The following is a 21,796-nucleotide window of genomic DNA, read 5'->3' as shown; positions in this document are numbered from 1 at the left end:
CAACAACGGTTACCAACAAAATAAGTGATCAATCTGTATTCATATTGTGGAGCAATTCGCTCTTGAAATACAAAAAACAGACAGGATTTATAGTCCCTCCCTGTTAGTAAACCAGCCAATTTACCGTGGGATTTATCAAACTGAATAAATCCCGCCTGCACATATAAACACAAAACTGCTTTGCTAACTCCAACGTGTTGTAAGTAAGACATCTGCTGAAAAAGTTATTGTATTCATTAGTATGATTGCCGTACTGTTTAGTTCACAAACATCCAACACACCAAAGTACAAACACATAGCGGACCAGACGCGAGCTTTTATTTTGAAAAGCCGAAGCTCGGGGACGGTACCAGCCGGGAGGGCATGAGACGGGAGCATAGACTGTATATTAATAATATATTATGTTATTAATAATAATAATAATAATAATAATAATAATAATAATAATATGAATTTAATTACCTACACTCGTATGACTTTGATGCATTAACGCCATTTGTTTAAAGGGATACTTCACCGATTTAGCATTAAGCTTTGTATCAGTAGAAACACGGTAGTATTTTTGAATGACCGTGCTTCCCTCCCTCATGTCCCCCTGAGAGGGGAGATCTCTGGAAAAATTTATACCGATGACGCAAAAATCGTCATTTTACGTCATCGGTATAAATTTTTCCAGAGGCAAAGGACTACAGCCAGTACTTCCGCATAGCCCATAGGGGGTTGGACGTCGGCTTTTCCCGGAGAATGCCGAGGTAAAAACGAGTGTCAGCCATCTTGAATCATCGCTTAGCTTCTCAGCAGAAACAGATTTATTCATCCCGAAGGAAATTTTAGAACAACAATTAGGTGCATACAAACTACCGCACACATGTACCACCGGGATACATTGCTAGGCGGTAAGGGGACATCCTCAGCGGTGTGTGGAAAGCGGAACGAGGGTAGGAGTTGGAGCTAGGTGGAAGCTAATGCTAGCCAGCCACCTGTGCCAGGCTTCGCCTGCTACAGAGACCAGCACCTCAGCCTGTGGTGCCGCTAGCCGGAATACTTGACAGGCTTTGCCTGCTACGGAGACCAGCACATCAGCCTGCGGTGTCGCACCATGCCGTTAACCGGTAAGGGGGTATCCTCAGCGGTGAAATGCGGAGGATGTCCCTAGCTCATACTCCTAGCTAGGTGGAAAGCTAACGCCAGCCGGCCACCTGTCCCATCAATCCTGCTTGCAAGTGTCTCTTTGGACAACAAACTGGACTACATCCATCTTCAACGAAACTCCCAACGTGAGTTCAGAGACTGCTGTGTTTTTGTTGTTGTGGAAACATGGCTGAACAACAGTGCTGCTGTGTCACCGGGTAAGACTAGCTAGCTAGTGGAGGTGGGCTTGTTTAACACGGACTGTTGCAGAAATGGGGTGCTTGTATCCAACTAACTGTTAACCGCTTGTGGAGTTTGTGACTGTTAGATGAAACCATTCGACATTCCACGCACATTTACGGCTGTGTTTATACTCTGTTTTACAGCCTACCAAGTGGCGTGACGAAATTCAAACTGTAAATATACTCGAATTACGCCGAAAATGAAGCTAACTAGCCGCTACCTGTACACATAGGGTTGGAGGGACAGTCGCAGCTAACGAAACCCCTAATGTTCACAAAAATTCATTAAATTGAATTCGGACACCATTGTTAGCTTCATAAGACATTGGGGTATATGTTATGTAAGTGGCGTGACAAAATTCAAACTGTAAATATACGAAAGGTATGCCGAAAATGAAGCTAACTAGCTGCTACATGTACACAGGATTGGAGGGACAGTCGCAGCTAACGAAACCCCTAATGTTCACAAAAAATCATTAAATTGAAATCGGACACCATTGTTAGCTTTATAAGACTTTGGGGTATATGTTATGTAAGTGGCGTGTCGAAATTCAAACAGTAAATATACGAAAGTTATGCCAAAAGTGTAGCAACGATCTTTTCCCATAGTATTAAATGGGACACATAGCCTAGCTTGCAGCTCCGGAACTCTGCGGAGCCCCGAGCCCCGGTCGTCCAGTAACCGAGAAACGGTGACTTTCACTGGGTATGGAGGTTGCCGCTTTTTCGTCAGACTGTGTGGAGCTCCTAAAGTCCGACACGTCTTACCAAATTTGCAATTAGCCATCAATTTTCGTAAAACGGCCCATATTTGAGCTTTATATAGTTGATTTCTTGCTTTAAAAAGTATCAGAAGTGAATTTAATAACGAAATAGCCCGACAAACACAATGTATAACTTTGCAGTGTCTGAAATATGAGACCTGCTGTCTCGTCTCCAATGTGTTTTACAGCCTACCAAGCACTAATGCTAGTTTTTATGTGTTAGCTGAACTTTACGGAGCATATAATGTGTTTCGTATGTCGTTTTTATATAATGTCGTTTTTATATATTTGAATTGTGTAACCACTTGAGCCACGGTGAAATGTTGTTTGGTTGAAATTACAATAAAACACAGTTGAATTGAGTTGACCTCAATTCAAATTGAGTCTCACTGTCTGTCTGTAAACGGTAGGCGTGGCTTGGGAGTGTACTCAGAGCAGCGAATCAAGTGCATTCTGGGATTTGGTGTCTTCCATCCACATGAGCCAAAAACACATTTCCTGGCTTTTCTCGGCCTAGAAGGCACCAATTTCAATTTTTTTTTTTCACATTTATACTACATAAGTGACCCAATTTAAAGATATATTCAGCTTTCCAGTGGTGAAATATCCCTTTAAACTTGTTAAAATTTTACATCAATACACAGAAATCATTTCAGGCTGTAAATGTAAGTTTATACCAGAGGGTGGAAAAACTGTAGTCCAGCCCTAAATGTGGCCCTTGAACAAGCTTCCAGCTTGCAATATGGAGGAACTGTCTGATTCAGGATCACTGTTGTCAGCCCCCAATGATTCTGCTGACAGCACCAACACTAGATCCCTGCCATTCAAAGACTGAGTGGCTGAAGGGATTTGTAATGCAATAGTAAGGTCATATGTTACATTTCTGCAACAGTCCTTGTGTATCAGGTATTGGAAAATATTGCATAATATACCACATGAATGATCTTTAAACAATAATAAACCTTTTCACACGACCAAAATAAGCTGAAATAAATTTTAGATTAATAAAGCAGAATTAATTATGCTCATGTCAGTCATGTAATGAGAATTGTTTGGGATCAATATATGCTTTAAATTTAACACAATTTACATGCAAGCTACATAATGTAACAGAGATCTAAGGCACAGGTAGCTGATGATGTTATAATTCCAGTTATAAACAGTTTTTACTTTTTGCAATTTCACGGATGTTTTTATGTTTAAAAAAGGATCTTACTCTTCAACTCGACCTCCTTAGAAATCCTTTCCATAATGTTGTCAGATACTTAGAATAATAATCTGAGCCTGCCGATGGCAAAACGAGCACTTTTGTGAACATAAATGGAAGGTGCACAATTGCCCCATAACTTACATTGTAGCTTGTTTTGCTGACTGCCGACAGCAGCAGTCTTGCTTAATACTGGACCAATTTCAAAGATTGTTGTTCCCATCAGTCACTTAGGGACTGTTCATTATTTAATTAAGGGGCCACCGGAGGAGTTTTACAGCCTCTAACCTAAAAAGACGTGACCCTCCCCTCATCAGTAATAATTTTCCTATGACCCTCCAAAATGATTTGAAAAAAAGGAATGACCCTCCCCTCGTGTGCAAATTTGCACTTAGCAAAGAAATACAGATACCACTTGATTTTTACAGCCATGACATACAGGTGTTAACCTCTGCATTCTCATCTTACACATCACACTCCTCTGTTATGGTGTGGTGGCCATTTCACTAGATTTACTCACTAACATTGTTGTGGAAACACAATAAGCATGGAAACTAAATGCACACTTCATGCATTACTGCAATACTTCAAATACTAAGTTACTCCTCTAGTAAACTAGTATTCATATGAAATAAAACAATAAAACATTGAGACCATTCAGCAAAGGACGCTGGGATATAACCAATTCAACACTGGTTGCTATGGACTTGTCACTATCGTCATTGTATATTTTAGAACATAGAGCTGCCGAAGCTGAACATTATATTCCAAAACATATATGTTTATTTTTAAAGCAAATTTTAAGTTACATTGTAACAATTTAACAATTTGCCCTTATGAAATCCAATCGCGGCACGGCTGTTTTGGAACTCAATAGACAGACGCTTAAATTCAACTAAAATGTAACGGTGAACAATCAGTGTTGGACCTACAGTCTGTTGAGATGCCTCTCCAAACTCACCATAAAACGCTCTGCTGATCGCTCTGATCCCTATTTTGCTGTAATCCAATGACACGAAAAAAATCATCCACAGAGATCAGTAGATCTACAGAAAGGTAAATGACACGGTGTATCCAGCAAGGCCGATACGAGCATCACATTCACCAGCCAGCTCCAAACAGGTGAACGAGGCCTCTCCACTTCACCGTTTAAACAAAGTGGAATGAACGTATACAAGTCCAAATCTACACAAAATCCGCAATCAATTAGTACGCTGACATCACATTTATATACATGGCATTTAGGAAACCTTTATTGCAAGGTTGGCACGGCAAGATGTCCAGACTAGTGCAACAGTAATTTTCGTTTTTTACGTCCTGCTGCTCCCATCGTCAGCCAGGTAATATTTTTTTTACTAAAGCAGTATATGAAATCAGATGTATTACCTATCACCATTTAGTTGTTTTGTGTTATTTAAGATATTTATAAAATATCTGGTCATGCCAGATGTAATTATTCCACTCATTTTTTAAACAACTACCTGTTTGAGCCACCAGGGGGGCAGTGCTCCTCCTGCCCCCCCCAGCAAACTCCGTGTATACGGTCAGAACCATCTGCTAGGGGGCCGAGACTGAGAGCTACATGGATAAATATGCACCAAACAAGCCACTTTGAAATTTTGGTCTTTTCATGAATAAAAAAGTTGGGTGACCCCCCCCACCCAGACTAAAAAATGTTGGATGACCCTCCCCTCAGCATAAAATAAAAAGACTTGACCCTCCCCTATTTTCCTCCGGTGGTCCATTCCATAAATACCGAACGGTCCCTTAGACACAGAAACATACACAAAAACATCACAAAAATATGATCTAGGTTTAAAAAAAAAAGTTACCCTATAAATCTACTCTTTGGAAAATATAATAAGTATATATTGCTATTGTCTGTCACTTAATAATGTAGTGGGTTTCTGCTTCTTCTCATTTTCTTTAAAAAGTTTCTCTTAAAGCTTGTGTTTGACCAGTCACCAATGTGACAGTGCTACAAACTCCACACAACAAATTTAATGCTGTAAATTTTCTGGTGAGGACAGTGTCCCAGTAGTTTTCTTGGTAGCATCAATGTTTTTCAAGTAGACTTGTTGCCAAGGAACCAAAATCAGAATCAAGTTCTTAAATTATAAATGCAAGTGAACATCCAGTACAGAGTACTTAATAAGGTTATTAAGTTCCAAGATTGTTATTGAAGTGCTTGCAGTCAATAAAAGAAGTATTTTTGGTCACTCTGGATAAGTATTAATTAAATGCATGATGTGTAAATGTGAGAGGAAGAGGATTATTTGAAAGAGCTTGGTGGAGATAAGATGGTGAGATTTTTAACATGTGTTGAATTGGATTGGAATAATTTCTTTTTATTGAACTGCAGATTAAATATTTTTTAGAATACTCAGAAAACATGAAAAATGTCTAAAATATAATAAAACATACATGTAAGCAAGTAACAGCAAGCAACAGCAAGCAACAGAATCAATGGCGATGATCCTTAGAGAAGCACATCTGTTTTACATCTGCTCCCTCATTATTATGCCAACTATCAGGAGAGACATTTTTAAATATGTAGTCATTTTTAATGAGGGGCCATTATTCACAATTACCACACACACATTGAAATGCTCCCACACACATCGTTTCAGTAATGTATATGAGATAGTTTCAGTAGTGTATATGAGATTGTTTCACTTGTACGGTATATGTCAGTCAATTGTGAATAATGGCCCTAATGGCCCCTCATAATTTTTCATGATGTCCTATTAATAATGATACCATGTGATGGCCAGTGTAATTTTTGTGAATTCTTTATCTCCCCCAAACATCTTGCTCACATGAAAACTGCACACATATATCACTCTCTCATACACACACACACACACACACACACACACACACGCACACACACACACACATACACACACACACACACACACACACACACACACACACACACACACACACACACACACACACACACACACACACACACACACACACACACACACACACACACACACACACACACACACACACAATGCGTTTTTTTTTCTTGAATCCCACGACACATCATTTGTCTTGTTCACCACACATAATACAAGTATTATATCAGGGCAACCGTGTGTGTGTGTGTGTTTGGCCTTGCATTAATCCTGTATAATCTCTGGCCACGGGACATACAGTGCAATGCAGAGTATAAGCTTTAAATACAATGACAGAGGTTAGAGAGTGAGATACTTGTCTTGGTTCGATTCTAAACTCAGTATGACTTAACATTTACAGTGCAGCTCTTTCAACACATCCAATAAGCAGTCAAGCAAGTGTCAACTGCACACATCTTCACAATTCTTTGAGTGTGTGTGATAACAGGGATTCAGAATGTCAAGTGAAGGCCAACTGTTTACTGTAAAATACAATCATTTTGAAGGAGAAAAATTATAAAGAATGGAGAGGAGTATAAAAGCTTTCCAAACATATTCAATGTCATCAACTGCCTGGAAAGCAGATGCCGTTAAGCAACTCATCTTTGGTTTAAAACTAGAGTTGTGCTGATACCAGTATCAGAAATGCCTCTGATACTGCGTAAAAAGCTAGTATCAGTATCGGCAAGTACTTGCATCGATTTGATACCACGTAATTTAGCCACGAAAAACCTACTTTAAAGTAGTTTATTTATGTTCTTTTCTCATTGTGACTGTCAAACTAGATAATAAAAGAAAATTATATGGCATTCATTCTGTGCACTGGTATTAGATTGGTACTCTGTATCGGCCGATACGCAAGTTCAGGTATTGGTATCAGGAAGGAAAAAATGGTATTGGAACATCTCTATTTAAAACCTAGTCATTTAATTTTGTACACAAACCTGTACCATGTAAGGACTCAAGATCCTTACCTTAATTATCATAATTATTCATTATTTCCATTTATTTCCACCTGTGATCATTACACAGTTTAATCAAAGCATGATCCTGTAAATTCACTTAATGAATTACTTTGGGCTGACAATTTGGTGAACTAATTTGACATGGTTGTTTCGCAATGTGAGCTGCCACTTGATTCTGTTGGATTATTTAGCCCTGATAAGATGTTAATGAGGTCTCCTGTTGTCTGAGCTCAAGAACAAGCGGCTATAATCTGATTTAGTTTGCTCGCTGAGGGAGAATCTGCATCACTTTAGGCACCAGATAAAGTCATAATACAGGGATTTGTCTCATGGACAGTGATGCAGAATACAGGACAGGACAGGAGGATCTTATGGAGCGAGCCATTGCAAATGATGTTAGTATGTTAGAGATGAGAAGAGGCTGTAAGTATTGAACAAGCAAAAGAAGTGAAACAAAAAAGGGGTAGTAAGGAGAAGAACAGTGGAGGTGGAGGTGAAAAGAAAAAGACCGGACAAAGGGATAAGCCTTGACAATTTCATGAGACTGAGAGGAGCTGGAGGTCCTTGGCTTTGACGTGCTCTTTACCTTTTGTCTCTGTAGGTTTGAGTCAGTGTACTGTAGGCATGCTGGAGCACATCCACTGTGACTGAAAAGGTCATCAGTTCAATTCCCTCAAGGAATTAAACCTTAATGCACCTGAGAGGGCAGCTGAGAGCACTGTAGAAGCTGTGCTGGGCATGTGCACTGTACTGTTTTTGAGTGAAAATACAGTTTTTGCCATGACATGTGGTTATATGTTATGTTCTCATACAGATCACTCTTAAAATGTTGAGAAGTTTCAGTACAAAATGTGACAGTACAACAAGACTAACAGCAGCTCTGTGAGGCTGTCCTTTGACCTGAATGCTAACGTTGGCATGCTAACAAGGTCACAATGACAATGCTAACATGCAGATGTTAAGCAGGTATAATGTTTACTATATTGTTTAGCATGGTAGCATGCTAACATTTGGTAATTGGCACTAAATACAAAGTATAGATAAGGCAATGTCATTATTTTTGCAGGTAGGTCATAAACCGAAGTATTGGACAAATTTCAATTTTGTCCAAGTTATGACAATTCAATCCTGAGGGGGATATGTGTGTACCCCATTTTTAGGGATCACCAAAGTCAGTAGGATTCATCTTCTGGGGAACGTGGACCAAGTGACCGACTGACCATTGCAATCCCTAGAAAAATGTGTGCTGCGAAAAGGCCTGTGTGATGATGATGGTAATTGGACATGTATTAGTGATATATTTTTGAGTAAAATCAGTTTTTATACTACTCATCTAGATTTTCTTTCAACTTTTCCTGAGTCAAAATAATAATACATATATATCACACTTTATCTTCTACGGTCCGCTTTCTTTCTAGTATCACAGCTCTCCCCATCATTGCAGCCTTAGCAGGTTTGTTTTGTCACTCAGAGAGTGTGTATGGTTGTATCCATGGAAGTACCCACCATTGAGGTCACCGAGGTCTGGACCTCTGTATTTTTTGCGAGGTGTATAGCCTATAATAAAAGTCATGAACAAATTGCCCAAAAATAACTTTACTTTGGTGTGGCAAAGATATTGTACAACACCAAGATTAGTGACTTGCTCATCTAACCACCTTTATCGCTTGTGTATGTGTGTGTGTGGGGGGGAGGGGGGGAGGTGGTACAGTGGATGCTCTTGTTGTTAGTACAAAAATTTACTTAACATGGCTGTTCTCTGATTATGTCTACAACTTGCAGAAAGGAACAGTCAGCTGAATCCATGCGTGATACAGTTAGTTACAGAATATTACTCATGGACTGCTTGGAGTTTGATGCCATTCATCTCCAGAAATCATCTGACCAATAGCTCCTGTGCGGTCGCACTAAGTTAAACGGTGGCCATTCATCATAATGCTGGCTAGTTAGTTTCACGTTTACTTTAAATATATTATTATATGTTACCCATTATTTGTACTGTTTGAGACACATTTCAAAGACAGAAGTCAAATCCAATATTAGTAGTGCTATGGAGGAGTGATTTTACGCGAGGGTCCACGTTTTGTTTGTTTCCATGCATGTATACAACGATGCACACGCATAATGCGAGTGCACGCGGATATGGGTAATGCAATACACGTTCCTTATCAATGGTTTCACATTATTCCATGCAGCAATGCGCCAGAAAAATGCAGTGAAGCAAACAAGTAAACATGGATGTGCTCAATTGCTTCAGGGATTCTGCATCGCATTAGATGATTGTTTTTTAAGCTACAGTTGACTATTTACTGAGAATACAGTCAATCCATTTTTTTAAACTTTGCTCTGTAATTTTAAACTTTATAATGGCTGTCGCTGATATCCCTTCAGTAAAAGCAATACGGTTTAATTCTGTTTTTGACAATAAGAATGTTCTTAAAACTTTTAAAGAGTTGAACAGTAAAATGCATTTGTAAGACTTGAATGAGCTCAAGGCCATTTACACTTGGCAATACGACAGTCAGTAATGTGTCTCCCCACCTCTAAAACCAATTCACCTGAATCAACCTCTGAGTGAATGAGTGAGAGAGTGTGAGGGAGGGAGAAAGACGGATTGTTCTGCTGAGGGAGACCACAGGAGAGAATAAGAGAAGTTGACAAATAGCAAAAAAAGAGGTTTCCAAAGACTATACCACACAACGTATGTGTTAAGTAATTGACAGCCCCATTAAAAATAGGTACGGCCCATTCTGTTCTCATCATACAATTCAGAGTCCTACACCTTATCTTGAGCCCTTCTGCAAAAAAAATAAATGCAAATAACATTCACCTGAAATACCCACACATCACCGCTTACCTGACAGTTAAATGCTTACAAGTATAACAATCAGAATAATAATAATTTGTTATTAAATGAGGTGCTTTCTATCTTAAAGGTAACAGAAATTTCCATTTCCAGCCTTGTTTGTAATACTTAAGTAGAGTAATGCTGCTTTGCAGTGAGCCGTGCCTTTGCTTACATTTACAGGCAAATATGCTCTGCCTCCTGTCATTGTTTAATTAAATGTAAAGAAAAGTAATGCTGTAGACACATGGCTTTGCAAAGATGAACACAAACACTCTGATCTGATGCAGAAACACACACACACACACACACACACACACACACACACACACACACACACACACACACACACACACACACACACACCCACACACCCCATCTCATCCCGGTGTTTTCTTATCTCTCGCCATCCCTCTTGTTTATGCAGTCATCACGGTTCCCCTGTGGGCGACTCCCTCTCGTCTGTACTGCTGTTTTCTTATTATTTACACTGATGCTCGTTATTGCTGTTTCTGTCAAACAGACAAGGGGTACGCTGCCACATCTGCCTCCCTGTTGTTTACTCGGTAGTTCGCCGTGCTGTTTTCTCATTCTGTTAAGCTGTTGTGTTTGAGTCGAGTGCGCTCTCAGAGAAATGACCCACTGAACCGAGACTCAAACTAAGTTGATTGTTTGTTTTTCTTCTTTGGACTGTTGAGCAGTGACATCCTCTCAGACATCAGTAATGATGATGATACAAAGTATTTCAAATATGTTTTCCTGTGTTTAAACATTTGGTCATTAAAAAAACATTATGGGTCGCCATGGGATGGGGGAGGGTGGGCATGTTTGTTCTGTATTTGTGAGGTATAAGGTTTTGTGATGCTTTTAAAAGTCTAAACCTGTACTATTATTGAAAGTTTACCTGTTTATTATCAATAAAAAAATGATCTAAAAAAAACAAAAAACATTAGCATTACATAGACTAGGGCCTGGGATGCTTCTTTGTATATGCTGATAGGATGGTTTGATATAGCGGGGTAAGACCCTTGAAAACTCTGCTAAATCAGCTCCTGACATAACAAATAACAGTTTAACCCAACAGCTCAGACCTTAAACAGTGTATCTGCTGTTTGCTGCTGTGTTAGTCAGAATACACATGCGGTTCATTCTTTTCTTATCATATATGATATAATGTTTGAAAGCTTAGAAAAATGGAAATGTCAGATTCAAATTCTACATGTGGGTTGTGATATTAATTTAGTCAATTATTTCATTGACTTTGGTTAGATATGGGCCAGAAATAAAATGTCTGTACATTTTACAGTAAGACTAATCAATAAAAGTAACTAAAGCAATGTTTTTGAAGGTGGTTCGCCGTCACTAAGATATTTGTGTAAGAGCAGTTGTGTTGTGGCATGTTTAGTGTGTTTGTAAAGCCACGAAAACAACACAATGAATTTATCTCCACTCGTATAAAATATTTCATGTAAATGAGCCTAAATATTTGGGATAATGACAATTTAAACTTTGGACCATTGTTACACATACATTGCTTTGGAATCGACCAGCCTACTCTGCAATATTACTTTTATTTCCGTGCATTCACAGGGGCTCTGCTGCCTAAAAATAGCTGCAAGTTTCCTTAAGTGTGGTCCAAGTCCCATGAGTCACACACACACGCACGCACGCACGCACGCACGCACGCACGCACGCACGCACGCACGCACGCACGCACGCACGCACGCACATATGTAAATTTGCTAAATTGCCAGTTTGTTGCTACACAGCATGACCAAATGTGATCTGACAGACTTTGGAGGCACAGCAGAAATATGTATGAATGTTGAGTGCTGTAGCATTAAATGTTGAGATAGTTGCATTTTGCATTCTCTTTATATGTAAGTTTTCATTATTGATTATTCATGTTGGTTCTCTCTCTGTTTGGAATCTCTGGATGTAGCACTGAACTTAAGGATACATTTGAGGATAAATTTAATGGAGGCTTTGTGGCCCAAACCAAACAGTAAAGCCAAGTTTGGTTGTTCTGTGTAGTCGCCCATGGGAAGTTTAACTATAGAGTATATATATATGGTGTTTTTGCCAAGTTAGTGTAGAGCTTTTAAACTTTTCCATCAAACTGCTCCCATCCTATACACCTTGTGCATCTGAATCAGCAACTTTATTGTTTATGCATCACAATTAAACATTTTTAAAAGTCAAAACTCTGCAAAAACGGGAATATACAACCAGCTGAAATATGCTGACATTTGCTAGGATATTGAGTCAACTCTGTGGGAAAAAAGTTTTTTTAAGGTTGCCCTCTGGATCATGACCAAATAGTCTGTGATAAACTCCACTGGCCATCCCAACCAGTAGATTTAATCAACTTTGCGAGGAAAGTAAAAAGGAGATTGCATACAATTAAAAATGGCTGGGGAAATGTAATAGAATAAATAACAAAAACAACATTTTAATTCAGTACCATATGGGTCAAGAATTATAGCCTAAAACATAACGTTGCATGTTACGACCACCATCTGGCTGATCAATGCAGTGTTTAGCTGAGTTGTGGTGGAAATGTGAAATCTATCAACTACATTTGGTGGCTCAAGGTCTCTGATGGCTCCATATGGCTTTAAAGCATCAGCATGAGGAGAAAACCAATTAAAAAAGCCTGACAAAAGCAATAGCAGGGGATTTCATGTTCAAGCTCATGTCCAAGCAGTTGTAGGCACTGAAAATCTTAGGCATCAGGCACCCTCCAAACACAATGCTCAATAAATATTAATAAAAAAGAAAGTCATGCAAGTAAAAGCAAAATCTGAATCTATGATAAAGCGCTAAAATATAAACATAAATCAAATATAAATAATATACATTTGTTTAGACAGTATCGCAATGACTAAACTGAATGTAAACAGGAATGTTGTAAATATATAATAAGAAGTAATACATTGCATTCCATCCACACACTGCTGTGAGATGGCATCCCATTCTTCAACCAGCATTTGTTGCAAGTAAGCCAACATGGTTGTGTTGGTCACTCTGGCATGAACATTGTTACCAAGCTGATCCCACAAATGTTCAATGGGGTTGAGGCCAGGACTGCTGGCAGGCCATTCCATCCTCTCCACTCCCACATTCGGGAGGTAGTCTCTGATAAATCCCGCCCTGTGGGGGGTGAGCGTTGTCATCTTGGAGGATAAAGTTCGGTCTGTGGAGACTGTGGAGATATGGGATTTCCACTGGTTGCAGAATCTCATCTCTATATCTCTCTGCATTGAGATTGCCTCCAATGATGACAAGCCTCGTTTTCCCCCACAGGACAGGGTTTATTAAAGACTGCCTCCAGAATGTGGGGGTGGAGAGGATGGAATGGCCTGCCAGCAGTCCTGACCTCAACCCCATTGAACACTTGTGGGATCAGCTTGGGCGTGCTGTTCGTGCCAGAGTGACCAACACAACCACGTTGGCTGACTTGCGACAAATGCTGGTTGAAGAATGGGATGCCATCCCACAGCAGTGTGTGACCAGGCTGGTGACCAGCATGAGGAGGAGGTGCCAGGCTGTTGTGGCTGTGTATGGTTCTTCCGCACGCTACTGAGGCTCCTGTTTGTGAAATGAATAAATTGTTAAATTGCCAATATGTCTTGTTTCTTCAAACTTCAATCATCCAATCCACCAAACATCAAATGAGTCAATGGCAGAATAAGCTGTTTGGCATTGGCAGAGAAGATTTGGTATATATATACACACACAGAGGGTTTAACAGTTTGTAAAACAGTAGGTAAAGTATATAGTGGTAAAGCTCAAGAATCACAAGTCTAATGGCCTGTGGGATGAAGCTGTCCCTGAGCCTGGAATGCTAATGAATATCTGTGTCATCTTTAAAAGAAACATAGTTTGATGTGTGGTATCATTAGGGCTCTGGTGCTTAGTTCTGTGTTCATGTTTCTAAGCAGTGTGGGTGCATGCTACAATGGTAGGGGCTGTGATCACAGATGTGTGAGGAGAACACACACATTGCACTACCTTCATAGTAAACACCTAATATCTCTTAATCAGCAACTCGATACATTACAATATAAGTAACCCAATTTTGGGAAAACGTTAACTTTGTGGTGCATGTTCTGGATTCAACACAAGGTCCTAATAATCTTGTAAAGCAGCCAACTCTGACTTCAATCTGTTCCGTTCACTTCTCTTTTTATCACCCTAAACTATCCACAGCCACCCTGTCCATTTGGGTGCTTTAAAGCCTGATTATGGTTATGCAGCATGGTGCGTAAAAGTGCATTGCTTTTTTATGGGTTTTTTTGTAGCATCTCGTTATATAAGCCATACACAAGAGACAATAATGCACAATAACACTGTGCTTTGTTGACATTTATAGCTACTGAGTTTGCACTTAACACTCTTGAAGATAATCATTAGGATGCTATCACAGTGACTCTCCACGAATCATATTTGCCATTTTTGTAGTGTTGCCCATTTTAGTTACCAGTTTCTGAACATGTCTATCCCGTCACAATCTATTATCAATCATCACTCCCAAAAGTTTAGCCTCTTCTCTTTGCTCTACAGCATTTTGCTCTATGCTGAGTTCAAGTTTCGGTTTGGAACATAAAGAAAAATGAGTTCCAACCACTAAACAAGTAGTTTTAGATACATTGAAAATCAATTTGTTACTCCTCATCCAGTCCACCACTGATTCTAGCTCTCTCTGTAGTTTTGTATTTAAATCACCAATATCAGTTCCTGCTAAATATATAGTGGAATCATCAGCAAACATTGAAATGCTTGCTTTATCTAAAACAGATGGAAGATCATTGGTAAAGATTGTGTAGAGGAGCAGCCCAAGACAACTTCCTTGAGGCACGCCATGTTCCACAACCCTTACCTTTGAAAAGCTTCCATTAAAGTAAACTAATTGTCTTCTGTCTGTCAAAGAACTTTTCATCCATAATAATGCGGTTCGTGAAAAAAACATAATATTCCAGTTTTTTTAACAGTAAGTCGTGGTCAATTATATCAAATGCTGCAGTGAAATCAAGCATTATAACACCTATTATTTTCCTCTCCTTGAACCAGTCATTAACCATCTGAGTCAGGGCTGTTGAGTGTTTTCCTCTATATGCATGCTGAAAATTTGTAATTAAATAATTATTTAAAAAATAAGACTGAATCTGTTCATAAACAATTCTTTCCATTATTTTACCGAGAATTGGTAATAAACTTATTGGTCTACTGTTTGATCCAGAGAAAGGCATTTTCTTATTTTTAGGTATTGGCACAACTTTAAATATTTTCCATGCTTGCAAACATATATTTTCCATAAAACACATATTAATTATATGAGTAATAGTAGGAGCAATGATTGAAACTATTGGCTTAAGCAACTTATATTCAAGATTGTCAACACCAGGTGGTTTGTTTTTACAATTCATCAGAAGTAATTCCACTTTAGAACCACTGACACTCTTGAATTTAAAGCCACATGTTTTACCTTCCATCGTCTTATTTATCAATGTATTTGATAAATCTGTCTTGTGTGGCTGTGTAGTATTTTTAAGATTATTTTATTTATGAAATAATCTTTAAGATGATTCGCTATATTACTTGGTTTAGTAAAAAAATCACCTTTATTTTCTAAATAAGCTGGAGTTGATTTATTATTTCCTCTTAATATATTATTCAATGTATTCCATAATTGTTTACTATCATGTTTTATTTCTGTAATTTTCTTATTATAGTACAATTTCTTTTTCTTCTTATTTAACTTAGTTACAAAATTTCTAAGTTTACAATGTATTTGCCAGTCTGATTTGAATTTAGATATTATTGCTGCTTGTTTGGCTAGATCTCTCGCTTTCATAAGATCTTTTAATTCTTGATCTAACCACGGGGTGTTGACATTTCGAACAGTAAACTTTTTTATTGGTGCATGATTTTCTACAATTGTCATTAATCAAAAAGCTGAAATGCTTTCTCTGGATCCTTTTGTAGAAGTACATCTGACCAGTTTGCATTTCTGACATCATCTTCATATTGTAATTGATTGAATCTTCTAAATGACCTTTTCATTATTACTTTTGGACCCGATTTAGGAACTTTTGTTTTCCTTACAATTGTAAGATTATGGTCACTACAACCAATTGGCACAGATAAGCAATTTGAGCAAAGTTCTAGTCTATTTATAAACATGTGGTCAATACATGAAGCTGATTGAGTGCCATCCCTTTTTATACATATTCTAGTCAGTGTATTAATTACCTGTGATAATCCACATGCCATTGCTGTGCTCATTAATTTCATTTTCCTAGGACAGTGAGAATAATTCCAATCTATGTTGAAGTCACCCATTAAGTAAGTTTCAAGATTCATACTACTAGCATGATCTAGCATATCACATATTTTGTCCAAATACTCACTATTAGCATTTGGAGGTCTGTAACAGTATTGGCTTAAGATGTTTCAGACTAACTTTTAACCAAATTACTTCAATACTAGAATACATTAAATCTGGCATCACTTTGACAGGTATATGATGTTGAATATAGATAGCAACTCCTCCATATGCATTCCTATCATTCCTAAAAATGCTGTATCCATCAATCATTAAAGTTGCATCATCAAATGTAGAGTCTAAATGAGTTTCAGACACTGCCAATATGTGCAAGTTATTTGGTTGCAGTATATCTGTTAAATCACTCAATTTATTCCTGAGACTGCGTATATTAATATGGGCAATTTTAAGACCTTTCTTTGGTAGTTTATGTAACATACCAAAGATCACTATCTTTCTTTGGATTCATACTTTTAGAGTCTATGTTGAAGCAAAACAGTTTACAGAAAATGACTAAATTAAACCACATGTGTACATTCATACACATGAATTCAAACAGAAAAAATAAATTTGTATTGCCACTCTAGTTGTCAAGGTTGCAATAATAAGTGAGCTGAACTCCTCTTGTATTCCATTTCCTTAATATAACTCTGTAATTCTCAACCTAATTAATAGATAAAAAATGTTTAAGTTCCTACTATACGATGCAGAATATCTTATCTGACATACTCATAGTGTATGTTAGATAAGTGTGGGACTCACTGGTCTGGTCTTGGTCTTCCCTCGGTCTCGGCCTGTCTTGGTCTTGGTCTTGACTTGGTCTTGACTCGGTCTCAACCCCTCAAAGTCTTGGTCTTGTCTGGGTCTCGATACACTCTGGTCTTGGTAATGACTTGGTCTCAGTTTAGGTGGTCATGACTACAACACTTGTGCTGCCTTATTATAAGTGCTTGTACCACAAAGTGGTATAAAATGCAAGCATTATTATAAACCCAGGATATTGTTTTTCACTATCAGTGATAATGAGCAGAATTTTTTTTAGCTTGAGCAATATTCTCTAGTTCTCTGCCTTAATCTGATACCATTCCTTCCCCTTGGTCTCTCTACATACAGCCATCAATCTTCCCTGGACAAATATGCCATTTAACTTCCTCTCCTTGGCTGAGTCTGAATCTTTTCAGCATTACTAATCTGGGCTGTTGTTGGCTTAGGTGAAGTGCTCATACTGTTTCTTATTCTGAAATAAAGATAAGTACAGAGGCCTACTTAGTTATCAACAAGTCACCAAACTCAATGTCGGGGCCTATTAAAGTAAATGTTTCATATTGCCTTTACAATAAAAAATGACCCATTAGCGCGTTTTCTGGTTTTAAAGCCCTTATTGGTATGACAACATAATTTGTCAGTGCCTTTCAAAACTGTTTACGGAGAAACCACTGTGTAGGGAAAGGATCAAATGAAGTCATGGTTAAAGAGGAACTCCACCGACTTCACACATCAAAGACTATTTATAGGTCTTTTGGGGATACTACTGCATATGAGAAAAAAAGGTTGCATGAAGTCTCTTGTGTAAATAGTTAGTTAAAGTTAGGGAACAATTGTGGCCATGTTTAAACCTATAGTGCGCAACAATTTTATATTAATGAACGTCCGTTACATTCATGCCATTGCCAAATGAGTTGAAACAAAGCTAATTAAGCATATCAGCTCCACACAACTCTCTCTCTGTATTTCTCAGTATGGCTATGTTTACAAAATGGTGTAATCCAGCGACATTCGCTCGCAGAAGCTCGAGTGATGCGCTTTACGTCACCGCTGAGATGAAGCTTTGGAGATGAAGAGGACATAACAATTACAATATAATTGACCTCTTCTAAAGAGTCTATCATGTTTTTTTAATCCTCCGTGTTAGCAGCTGTGAAGGAGGGGTGGAGGTGGTGTGCGATCACCCATGGCCGAGGCCATGGTTAGGCCATGCAGTGGCCACAATAGAGACCTGTAATATACTGGGCATGTATGATCCTAAGATTACCTTGTGACAGCTTATGTTTCAACCTTGATACAAAGTGTAGGCTACATGCTGCTGTATATTTGTACAGTAGTCCCTTAAGGTTTTCAGTGATTTGTGTGCCCAGGAACTGAAAATGGTAAATCTTTCAGCAGCTGCTGTTTTCTGTCTCCTGAAGTAAGAAACAAGCTCCTTTGTTTTGCTGACATTTAAGGGCAGCTGAATGCCAGAACACTGTGTTACAAGTTGTTCTCCAGACCTCACTGTAACATGACTTATGGGGATAGACTGTGAGTTGAGCTCCTCAGCCCTGGCAGTTTTAGACTGATTGATGAGTCAGACATCCAGTTACAGAGTAAAGTCTTATGAAGTTTATCGCAGACTCTGTGGAGGGTTAGGGTTAGGAGGAGCTAAAAGCAATCCTGACATACTGTTCAGTAGGTGTCCTTGTATTCCTGGAACTCAGGTGTAGTGCTGAGCACAAAGTTTCTTCAGTTGTTCTATTATACAAATGGCTCAGACGTTACACTTAATTTTAAGTCTTGACAAGCCTCTCAGAACTCTCAAAAAATGGAGACAACAGAGACAAGTTAAATATGTTAGAAAATGTAGTTGTTGGGATTCTCACCTTGCTGCAACGATGAAGAAGTTCTAAAAGAGATAACTCAAAAGTGATGCTAAGTGTCGTCAGTGTTGCAGCAGTCCAGAGAAGATTAGAGAACCTGTACTTTCAGCTTGCCCACACGTTACTCTTTAACCTGACCTGTATGCCACATAGACATATCTTTGTGAGTTAGTTGGCAGTTCATTGCACATCAGCTGTGGACACACAGAGCTTGCTCACCCAATGGGGTCTCTCTTTTCATTAGTGTTCTACCATTGCAAGTCTCAAATTTTGCAGAGATAATTTCCATTAGGGAAACATGTCTGATTACTAACTGCATTCACGCCACTACATGGCATTCAGTAGACCACCCCTGAGAATGTTTGGCATTTGTCATTGTACATCAGTTCAGAGACTGTCCACTCATAAAAAAGATGAGCAGTAGTTTCAAAAAATGCCCCAAAATAACATATATTGACATGGTTGTCAGTTGGGAGTAAAGGAGGGAGTAGTGTAATGAGTATAGAGCAACAACGCCACTGAAGTAGGAGGTAAGGGCGGATGGATGGGTCAATGAAATGTTGGACTTTGACACGGGAGACTGTTTGTTTCTCGTTTTCTACTGACAGTCAATGCCCGACAAAGGTCCCCTCACCTTAATGAAGTAGTAATTTTAACCCAAAGCCTGATCTCTCCCTAACCATAACAAAGGTGTTGAGATCCCATGTTGTTCAGTGGAAAGTGAATTTGTCATTTACAACTGCAGTATAGTTTTGAACAAATTGGTAGTTTGATTGATTGGGTCAATAGTAGGTGAAGGTTTCTCTGCAGACCAGAGACAGATACAAATGACGAGTTTGTAAGTGCCGTTTTTCTTGAATGAATTTGGGTGAGGGGTGCTTGCCTTTCGAATCATGTTGTACTGCAGGCCAAACCCTCCAGAAACCTACACTCGACTTTCATCCTGTTTGAAACAAAGACCTTGGTGTCTGCCAATTGATCTTTACCCAGCCAGTCTGCTGAGATTCTTATTTAAATAGTTTCCCACTATACAGCATATTCTAAGTGACAAGCACACAAAGGGTGGTGTTTATGGATTTGATTTAAAGTTTTATGACTTTTCGAAAGAAGCCATGGCCACATTTCCCTTGAGGCCAGTTTCTGTGAAAAATGTATTAGCTCTCGGATTCCTCATGACAGGTTTTGTGCAAACAAATTCAACTTTAAGAGTTTCCATTAAAAGACAAACCAAACAGAGGGAGAAGGCCCTATGGCCAACTCTGCCGGTGGAAATAATAGTGACTCTGTTACCTGACAGCGCTAACAGCAACATAGGACAATTGCACCTGACTGCAGTACGCAGATTGGGGTTGGGCTAAATGTGGGCAGAGCTAAACATTTCGCACCTACGGACAGAGTGGCGTAAAACCCACGTTGTAGAATGTAGAATAACGATTATAATATAATATATAGATATAGATTATAATAAATAATGATATTTGATTTATAAAAAAGGAACGGGGTTGGGTTTAGGAAAAGAAGAACCGGTTGGGTTAAGGAAAAGAAGAACGGGGAAAGCAAACGTGACTCGCGGGAAACGAGCCCCGGTCTCCAGGGTGAAAGTCCTGTGTTTTTCCCTCAGACACACATTCTTCCTCTTCCGGTTGCTATTGGGCAAGTGTGCACTCTTCGATCATGTGCATATTATTGCGCAGGACCTATAACCACACACCCCAGATAACTTACTGCAGGTTTGTCTAAAGGTTGGTTGCACAATCCGGTGCAACCAAGGCAGGACAAAAACGGTATAGAGTAACAAAAAATAGCTGGTGCAACACAGATGTCTTCTTACTTAAGGTGCAAAACAGTGACTAACGTTTTGATGTAGAGTTACATCTTCATCAGAGTCCTTGATAACCAGATGATATTCAGCTCCACATTTGCTCAACACTTTTCCAGAGCTCAAGGTTAAAAGGTACTTTGGTTTGACAACATAAAATACCTGAAATATTCAATTTTAAAATTATATAAAACTGTAAAAAGTGGCAAATCTTTACATTTGAGAAGCTGAAATGAGAAAATAATGAAAGCTTATGCTTGATCAAAATTGTTGCGAATTGCTTTTCTGTCGATCAACTAATTGATTATTCAACTAATTGTTTCAGCACTAATGGACATTTATTCACTCACATACGGTGCTCACACCCCTGCAGCCACACAGTTATTTTAGCCTCCACTGTCTCTTTGTTTCTCACCACCCCTCTGCCTTCATCTGTCCTCTCTGACCAGCATGAACACTGTAAGCTGTGCCTGTTGTGGTCAAATTCTGCTGCGTTAGCGAGGAACACAGGTTCAACGAGATGCATCTTCAGAATCCCCTCCAAGCTCATTTTGTGCTGAGTACACTGGCAGCAGGCACGCATACACGTACACACAAGCAAACACACAGCGAGAAACACTGTTGACAGGTGATCCCTCACATTGGAGGAGAGGGTGGTTTTCCCTGAATGGACAGATCCATCACAGACTGGTGAAGTGAAGAAACTGCCAAAAAGAGGGAGGGCTGAGAATAGATGCATGTTTGGGAAGTTGGCGTAGAGGTAATCAAGGGAGCTGAGCTAGGGTAGTGAGGCTGTTAGAGTTCAGAGCCCAAAATTATTATTACACACAACATTAAACAGTACACTTTCCAGAGCCTGTAATTTGATGATTCAGTGTAATTACTCTGAATAGCTTTAGTTTTGTGTCTGCTTCCACCGTGTCAGCACAATATTAAATCACCTAAAAGTCTTTTCT

General features: G+C 38.9%; 1 long non-coding RNA gene across 1 annotated transcript; it reads left to right on the top strand.

Annotated features, from left to right (window-relative positions):
* Positions 1-2,345: 2,345 nt before the first annotated feature.
* LOC118494942 lies at positions 2,346-20,397 on the top strand. The gene is made up of 3 exons (XR_004897151.1): positions 2,346-2,355; positions 17,600-17,604; positions 20,336-20,397. It is a non-coding gene; the product is annotated as an uncharacterized LOC118494942 (long non-coding RNA).
* The last annotated feature ends 1,399 nt before the right edge of the window (positions 20,398-21,796 follow it).

This window comes from Sander lucioperca, chromosome 4 (genome assembly GCF_008315115.2).
Source record: "Sander lucioperca isolate FBNREF2018 chromosome 4, SLUC_FBN_1.2, whole genome shotgun sequence".
Lineage (NCBI taxonomy): Eukaryota > Metazoa > Chordata > Actinopteri > Perciformes > Percidae > Sander > Sander lucioperca.
Note: the sequence above shows the minus strand (reverse complement) of the source record. Positions and strands in the feature narration are given on the sequence as shown.